Here is a 9,798-nt window from a genome sequence, read left to right as displayed (position 1 = left end):
GTATTTGATCCTGCTAGCTAGAAACAACTAATTATTCATTTTATTGTACCTAATCTGATGACAGTTCTACAAGAATTTGTAATCAAGCTAGCTAATCAACAACTAGACCAATTTAACTGGGTTATGGCTTGTTTCTTTCAAAAAAATATGATATGATATGCTTTTGTAAAATTTATTGTGACTATGCCCATTTTTCCTGGTGTGCATTATTTTTGTGCAAGATCTCAAGGTAAGTCACTTAGCACAGGTTGAGTGTTTTATTGCTTTATTATTTGGATTTTGGAATATGTATGCACTTGGATCAATGTTTTTGTTGTGGTAAGATGTAATAAGCACCTTAAAAATGATCTCTATATATACATACATACATACGTAAACACACACACACACACATGTCTATAAATGCATATATACATACATATCTACATATACATATGTACATGTATGTGTATATATATATATATAGATATACATATATATGTGTATGTATGTGTATATGTGTGTATATATGTATGTATGTATGTATGTATGTATGCATGCATGCATATATGTATTTATATTAAATTTAATTAAATTAAGTTTTAAATCATGTTTCTGAAATTAAAAGAGAGAAATAATAAAATTTTTAGAAATAAAGAGACTCTTGAATGGGTTCTTGGTCAAAATATAATCAGAGCTATCAAAGAGAACTTCAAATCTAAAGATTGATGAAACCTAATTAAGTATGAAGGTTAAAAGAAATAAAATAAAAATTGATGATCAGAGATAGAATGTTAAATGGAATTCTCCACCTATGGGACAGATTAAAGGGAATTTTGATGGTTCAACTAAAGGAAATCCCAGAAAAGATAGTTGTGGAGGTGTATTGAGGGACCAATATAGTATAATTGTTAATGCTATTGCTATACTCATAGGCAACAATGATAACTTTAAGAAACCCCTCTTGAAAAATGCCTAAAATACTGGCAAATCCAACATTTTGTGGGTAGGACAATTTTAATGTCGAGGGCAATTTTTTTGTTTCATATAGGGAAATAAAACATTATATGTTGGTGATTTTTTTCTTGCCCTAGCAAAAACTATTTTAAATGTGGCGAATTAATAGTTTTTCTTGCTGACAGATAAATAAATGATGACTATTTTTTCCCTTGCCAAAAATGAATTAATAATGTCAGAGGCAAATTACTTGTTTTCTAGAAAAATGAATAATAATGGTCTTGGCTAATCTTTAGTGGTAAACTAAAAAATTGTTTAATCTGGAAGCGAATTTGTACATGTATTGGCTAGAGACTGTATTGACTACTAAGTAGTCACTTCAAGTTTCAACTTGTGTACTATCTTAGGTCTATTATTAATAATCTCATAATATTGTTATGTTAGTGTTACTATTACCAAGTCAGCTACCATCACTTTCAAGTTTCGTATTGTTAATACAATAGTTTTATCAACCGTTGATGAATTAGAGATCAATGACAGAAGATGCATTTGGGGGCCACTCAATTGAAAAGACCTAGATTCACATGAAATTATTTGGAATGGAGACATGTGAAAAGTTTTGCATGGAAACCATTAACTAGAATGTACTGAATGTCAGACACTTTTGACTATCCAACATTAATTTGAGTACATTTTGCACACTTGAAAATCAATGGGAATATGAAAAAATTACATATGAAAGATCAAAAATGCCAAATAATTTAATGCAATTGACATTAAATAGCCTCTTTAATTCCTCTTTCATTATCATTTCTCAAATTCTTTAATTTGAATTCGGTTTGTAGAGTTTCTTGAATCTTAGTTATGGATACGCCAATTTGCCTAAAATGCACTACAATAGCTCTGCAAAAGTCCTTTTTGGGCAGGGTTTCTAATGATGCCCTTGCCATGGTTTGCAAGCTAGATGCCCAAAGTCCTTTTATCTACCATGCTATATTCATAGTCCTCATCCATGAATTCTTAAGAAATGATAAGAGGTACTGTGTGTCCATAGATATTACCTCCCACTTCCTTGTGTCTCTTCTTGACCTTGGAGGTAATCAAATAGACATTATGATGCTTCTTCATAATATTTTTAAGGAAATGTTTTTAGAAGATGATGTCAAAATTCTTGTATTGGTTGAGTAGGTACTAGGCTCGAGCACTGGCATGCCTTTTGTAGACATGGTAGATGAGTATTGGGAGAAAGGCATAGGGAACATTGTATAAAAGAATCCCTTCTTGCTTGGCAATTGACTCACCATTAGAAGTGGGCAAGGCTCAGAAGGAATTTTCTACAAAAGTGGTTTTTGTTGGATGACATTAGCGAGACTGACTTCACATGGCTAGATGAGTTTAGTGACATCATATTCTCCAATAGATTCCTCAAGGGGGGACTTGAAGACCTTTCTAATTGAAGGCTTCAAGCCCTTGGCCCCTCAATTAGCTGATGCTTCCAGCCTTCCTATTCCCTGGTTCACTATTCCCTATTTCCTGAATCCTGTTTCCTTAACCCTTGCCCTTTGGGCAAAAAAAATGTTTTTAAGATATCTATTTTTTCTTTGGATTGGGCCTTTCCCTTTAATGTAAATTACAAAATAGGAAAACTAGGCTGATTTAATCAGCTATTTTGAATATCTATGCTATGAATCAGTATTATATACATTGTACAGTCTAAAATATTATCAATGAAAACAATAGTTCTTGGCTTCTCAAATCATTGTTCTTGCTAGTCTACAACTTTGTTTTTGGCATCTCAATGCACTGTTGAAATGTTAGTTTGTGATTTTGTTATAAAAAATTAATTGTTAATAATTATATAGTTAGAAACAAAAAAATGGTTTCAACAATCCCTTTATGGTTTCATATTTGATTAACGATTTATAGTAAAAAATTATTCAATTGGAATTTATTCAATGAAAATTTGTAAATTTGTAATATGTATATGTATGTCCTTTAAATTCAAAACCTTTAAAATTTGATAACATATGAACACAGGGGTCAAGGACAAGCAAGTTAGTAGCTATTAGTTATAATAGTTATAACTATTATTAATTTATTTAAAGATATTTTTTTAAAAAAAGTTTGTTAAAGTTAAACTTATGATACATGTAACATCACGAATCATGAATCCTAAATCCTAATCAATGATCATGCAATTTAAATTGTATAGAATAAAAAGTTCAAATTATAACTTATATGTAAATGTTTATATAAAATGTTGAATATTAATTTATTTATTCATTTCTTCATATTTTGAAATGTAAATTTATTTAAATATCATGATCATCATAATATTTTTAACTTTTTAATCATATTTTGAATTAAATGAAAAATGCGATGGTTATTTACATTTAAATTAAGTTATCACTTATCACTTTTATATATAACACAAAATAAAAAATACTTCAACAACAAAAAATTATTTGTTGTTATAAATTTTTTTCACATTATTATATAAAATATAACCTATAACCAACACAAAGGTTTAAGGGACCATTAGTTGAACATTAAAAGTTTTTGACAATCTCACATATTTCATAAGAAAAAAAAAGACATTTATTAGTATTCACTTTTTTTAAATTTGTGCGACATATTATTGATATGATTTACTCTATGCATATACATTGCTACCCCAATAGTTGTACACATAAGAGTAGTATTTGTACAGTATTACTTAGTTATCAATGTTTATTTAATTGAGCATATTATGTTTTGAGTGACACATATATGAAATAGCTATGATATTTTAATTTTTATTTGAGACAAAAAGTTATTTATTTTTTCCATAAAATTTATAAGTTTTCATGTGTTCAAGTATTGGTATATTTTTTTATCAATGTTTGGATTTTTTTATATGTATAAATAGTTTAATTAATTACAATATATAGTATAATAGTAAAAATGTGTTCGAAGATTGGACTCTATGATCACGATAGGGTGATCATAATTAGTTTGTGTCGTAGGCTATAGAACTATAGGCATTGATTTTTTCAACTATTGATTAAACTATTGAACATCAACCAATCAATTTTCATTATTTTTCTTCTACATATCAAATTTTAATATTTGATAAAGTAAAATGCATAATTTAAAAGTTTTGTAATTTCTAAAACTATTTTTCTTTAATTTGATTGGTTAAAACAAATGGAGTGATATGAGCAAATTTCAAGGAAAACTAAAGATTATAAACTTAACAAAGTTAAATAATTTTTTGATAATTTATGTGTCAATTTTTTATTTCATACCTATGTTGTCAACTAACTTTTTTTTTCTTTTTCTTTTTTTTCTTTTTTTGATGAATAGTCCTTTTCGATTAATAAAATTTACTAAGTTTACAATTCACAAAAAAAGGGTCGGGGGATACAAGATCACCCCGCGAATGAGTTCACACGGCCAAAGCCGAAATTAACAAGATGGCCTCAGCCAGAAACTATATACTATTCATCAAAAAAAAACTTTTAACAAACTCAGGCTGCCAAGGCAGTACTAGCAGAGGGAGGATCATCTTTATCAGGAAATCCCCACACATTAGTGGGATTGTGGGGCGGACTGGGAACAGTCTAGCTGTCAGCAGCATTAGCAGGATCTAGGGTAGTCGCAATTTTTGCATCCTTCTTGTCTGGCTGCAGAGGAGAAATTTCCAAGGCCGACCGAGGGGGGGAGGAGTCGGGGACCGGCTAGAAGCCTGCCTAGGGGGAGGAGCCAGGGACCAACTAGAACCACCACGTCGTGGGGAAGCAGAGTGGTGCCTCCAACTGCCATGTCCAGCACTAGGAGAGCGGTGGTGGGGATCTTGGGAGCGCGATGTGTGTGAATGGTAGCCAAAGGAATAGCATCGGGAATGATGACCGCAAGACGAAGAGGCATCAACTGAGGCATCTAGAGGCACTCTGGCAATGGTGCATGGAGCATTGCCCCAATGATTTAACAATTCCTGTAAGTGTGCAACTTCCAAGGCAACTTTATTAGTTTGCACCTGTATCTACATAATGAAATTGTTACAAATGCATGCCTTAGTGTACATTGCAATGTTAACATCCAAAAAATTGTGAGTGAATAAAACTGCATTCCTATCTTTCCATAGAGAAAAAAAAAATTCCATCTTGAAGGTGTGCCAAATCTGGGAGAACTTCTGAGGAATTCTGGGGGAATTACCCAACAAGATCATGTGCCATGAAAAAGGTTCGGGCCTAAAAGGCTTGAAAAAATAATGAATCTAGTGCCAATAATTCTGAGCATGCTTGCAAAACCAAAAAATATGCAAAAAGGACTAAAGTTGACCGTAGAAGGGGCATCTGGGATCAGGAACCCCAATGTGCTTGAACCAAGGCCCTAGGGGAAGACCTTGGAAGGCAAGGTACCAAGCAAAGTGGGTAATCTTAGGTTCTGTAATGGCACACCAAATGGTGTCAAAGCATTTTCTCCATTGAGAAAGCAAAGATTGCAAATGCCACTGTTGATTAAGTGTGTCCACCATTGGAAGTTGGGGCGAAAGCCATCTGTATCCCATATTGGGCTTATAATTGGTAAATGGAGTGGCAGGATACCACTTCCAATCATGCCACCAAGGATGAACAAACTGAATCCCCACTTTATAAACTAAGTGCACAGGGATGGAAGACAACAGAAGGTCATAAGTCTGGTGATCGGAACTGAAAAGGTGGTACTAAACTTGCATATCCTCCCATGACCTGAAATTCATGGTGACTAGTATCCTTGGTATTGCGGATGCCACGTTTAAAGAAACACAGAGCACTAGCACCTTGAGTCTTGGCAAGAGGAGTACCCTGGATGGCAAACAGGGGAGACCACCAAATGTTCTGTTGATTTAAGGATAGCCCATTACGAAACTCATCACCAGCCCAACAAAGCCAAGGTTTAACAGCTTCCTAGGCTTTCCAGATGCTCTTTATAACAAAAGAGCCCTGGATGAACACTGGTTCATGCATAGTGAGAAGGGTCTGAAAACCAATCCCCCTCTATGCTGGTTTATTAACAAGGAAGCTGGAAGAAATGCAATGCCTTACCAGTATCTTCCAGGCTTCATCTCTAGAAATAGCTCTAATAATCCATTTAGCACAGAGGGAAAGGCCCTGCTTTCAAGTGGAAAGCAAGCTGAGACCCCCAGATTCCCTTAGGAGACAACAAAAATCCCAAGCAACTCTGTGAAAACCATGATGGTCAAAACCAAAGGCCCGAAGAAAATCTCTGAGCAAACATTCTAGTTTGAGATAAGAAGCTTTGGAGGGAGCCCAATAGGAAGAATAGTACACATGGGTGGTAGCCAGAATCTTAGAACAAATATGGAATTTACCAACAAGAGAAAGCAGATTAGTGACCCAATAATCAAGCTTTTTGCTAATCTTTGCAAGCACAACATTCCAAAGTTCCATAGGGGAAGCTTGGAAAGCAAAGGGAATGCCAAGAAAGCAGAAGATTTCTCCATGAGTAACCCATTTCAATTGAAATTGGTTGAGCCAAGGTGGAGCTGGCAAGAAAGACTAGCAGTAACAGAGCATTTTATGCCATTGAATGGCAGAGCTAGAGGCTTGACAAAAAGTATCCAGACAATTTAAAACATTTTTGATGTTTTCTTCATATTCAAGAAGAGTAAGAAAAGAATCATTAGCAAAATGACCATTGACTAACTAGGAGGAAGAATCTAGTAAGGAAATGCCACAGACCAGTCCTGAAGACACAAAGTGAGCAAGTAAATAACCAAAACCTTTAGCAGCAAGGAAATAAAGCACTGGAGCTAGCGGACAACCTTGCCTGATGGAGCAAAAAAGTCCAAAACCCTCAGATTGCGAATTATTGATGGTGATGCAAGCATTAGTGTCACCAAAGAGCATCTCCATGGACTAAAGGAAATTGGGACCAAAACCTAGAGCCTGAAGCATAGCCAAAATGAAAGGCCATTCAATGCGATCATAGGCTTTAGCAAAATCTATCTTTAAAAAGATAGCCTTCTGCTTGGACTTATGGGCCCATTCCATACCTTCCCAGACAGTAATGATTTTATCAAGAGTATATCTGGATTTGATGAAGCCAGTTTGTTCAGCCTACACAATTAAAGGTAGCATATGGTGGATTTTGAGAGAGAGTGTCTTGGCAATGATCTTATAAGACACATTCAAGAGGGTGATGGGCCTCCAGTTGCATATGTCCTTAGGATCACTAGCTTTAGGTATGAATTTAATATTTCCTTTATTTATGATCGTTCATAAGCTTTTAGAATGATATGCTTCGAGATAGACTTTGTGCAGATCAGGACCAATTTGCTCTAAAAAATGTTTGTTAAAATTCACAGGGAAATCCATCACACCTAGGGGATTTGTCATCTGCTATGGAGTAAACTGCCTCTTTTAGGTCTTAGAGGGAAAGAAGTTGCTCATAGAAAGCACATTTCTCAATAGCAAGGCAGTTTGGAGTAACAGTGATACACTTTCTGAGAGCCTCCTCCTGAGCAACCGAATTGCCCTGTGAAGCAAAGACATTCTCATAGTGAAGAACAAATGCTTGTAGGATGTCGGGCAGACTGGAAAGAACATCAGTTCCCTGTTTTATCTTTTTAATCCCAACATTGGTATGACAGGCTTAGAGAACCTGGAAGAACTCCTTCGAGGCTTTGTCACCAACCTCCAACCAGTGGAGATGGGCTCTGATTTGGGCTCCTCGAGCAGCATAGTTATCAGCAATTTGCTTATCATTGTGAAGCTTGGCAAGCTAAATTTGTAAATCCACATCAAAGGGGTTGAAGGTGAGAGCTTCAGAGGCTTTTTTGAGGGCAAGGGTGTTGGCTTCATAAGACCATTTTTTGAAGATTGCTAGCTGATGCCCATAGATGCGCAAAAATCAAGCAGTTCTGGTAATGGCATCATTCCACCATTGAATCCAACCCCGATGGGAATGTGGATGTGGCTCCAAATTCCAGACACGTTGGATGTGGGAGATGGTGGAAGCATGCAACAACACAGATGTGTTGAGGAAGAATTGAGACTTGGCCACCTTGGGGACAACTGTTTGCCAAGAAATGCCAAAATAAATGGGATAGTGGTCTGACAACGTCACATCTGTCAGGGGAATGACAAGTAAATCATGATCTTCAGAAAAGGAGAAAAAAGACTGCGTCGAGATCAAGACATTTCAAAATGCGGTCAGGATCGGCTCAAAAATTGGACCAAGTGTGCTAGGCCCCACTACAATGGCTGTGGTTTGTATTGGGATCAAAAGAGCCTAATTTATTTCGCATGTAAAACTAGGCTTCTCTTTCCTCAGCTGTTCAACGGAAAGGCAGAATGCCATCTTTGTCAGAGGCCACTTCAACCATATTGAAGTCCCCACATAGGACCCAAGTAGCTGGCGGCAAGTTGTCAGCAAGCCAAACCCACATTTGTGCCCTTTCCACAGCATCATTGGAGGCATAAACATTAATGACTCCAAAAGAATGATTGTTAATGGAAAGCAGAAGCCAAATAATATGGTGCATGGGGTCAGAACCATGTGAAATAATAGCAGAATGAAGGCGAGGTGACAGGAGAGTAACTACACAACCTCGGCTAGCTTCATGCTGAGAATAAAACATAACACTATCCTGCCAAATGACACGGCATGTAGTAGAAAGCATGAAACCATAAATCTTAAGTTCTTGCAGGAAAAGAAAATTTAAATTCCCAAGTCTATAATGGGTATCCCAGACATAGAACTTGTTGGGGAGGTCTGTAAGACCTTGAACATTCCATGAGAGGAATTTCATGAGAACTCTACCATATCATCCTCATCCTCTAGAGAGGAGTAGCTATTCTGAAAAAAGGTAGAAACCGAGTGGAAGTCAAATAGGAAATCCTCTGGACTTACAACCTGCTGGTTTACCCCTGATATCTTCGCACGTCCAGGAGGACAGCGAGAATGCCTTGTTGCTGGTGGTACTATGGAATAAACTACAAGAGGAGTACGAGCCCCAGCCAAGGGTGAGGCCCTGGCGACCGCCTTGATCCCTTGTGAACCAAAAGGGTTTGAAATCTGCAAAACCCCTAGAACAAGTGCAATGGAAACCGCTGGCGTCTCCACACTAGCATGCGTTAACACTTCTATGGAAGTAGGAGGAATTGCAGTAACCACCACATAGGATGGCTTAGGGGCCAAGGGATTCAAGGTAGGCTTGCCCTTGCGCCCAACAATAACCCATTCTTCTTTTTTTCCTTCGGCCTGTTTGGTAGGTGTCACTTTAGGCTAGGGTTTGACCCTAGGCGTAGCCAAAGGGCAATCCCTGATCTTGTGTTCCGCAAACTGGCACCTATAATAGGTGTTAGGTAGGTTCAAGTAAAGCACCTTCTATGAGAAGGTTTGAGTTCCAATCTGAATTTCTACAGAATCCTTGAGATCTTTGGAAAGATCAACTTCAACGCAAACATGCCACTGAGGGCGAATTAAAAAATTTCTCAGGCTCCTTGGTGACAACTTTGCCAAGATTTAAATGATGAAGAATAGTTTATAAACAATCATCACAATTTTCAATATATGTTAATAATTTATAGATAACTAAACTATATTACATTTTAATTTTGAAACTAAATAATAAATATGAATAAAAAATGTAACATTTGTAATTATATTTTTAAATTTTAATTATTTTATTTAAATTAAACTATTGTCATTATTATTTTATATCTTGCACCAATTTTATTTTGTAAAATTTAGTACATCTTCATTGAATTTTTCATATCATCTTTGCAATAAAAAATTTATGATAGAAAAGAAACTCATTTCTATAATAGAAAAGAAATTTTTTTATTTATATTAGATTATATTAGATTATAT

The sequence above is a fragment of the Cupressus sempervirens genome, unplaced genomic scaffold, assembly GCF_028749045.1.
Source record: "Cupressus sempervirens isolate cs-2001-9-10 unplaced genomic scaffold, ASM2874904v1 CseChr00c100005_01, whole genome shotgun sequence".
NCBI lineage: Eukaryota > Viridiplantae > Streptophyta > Pinopsida > Cupressales > Cupressaceae > Cupressus > Cupressus sempervirens.
This window is presented reverse-complemented; position numbering follows the sequence as displayed.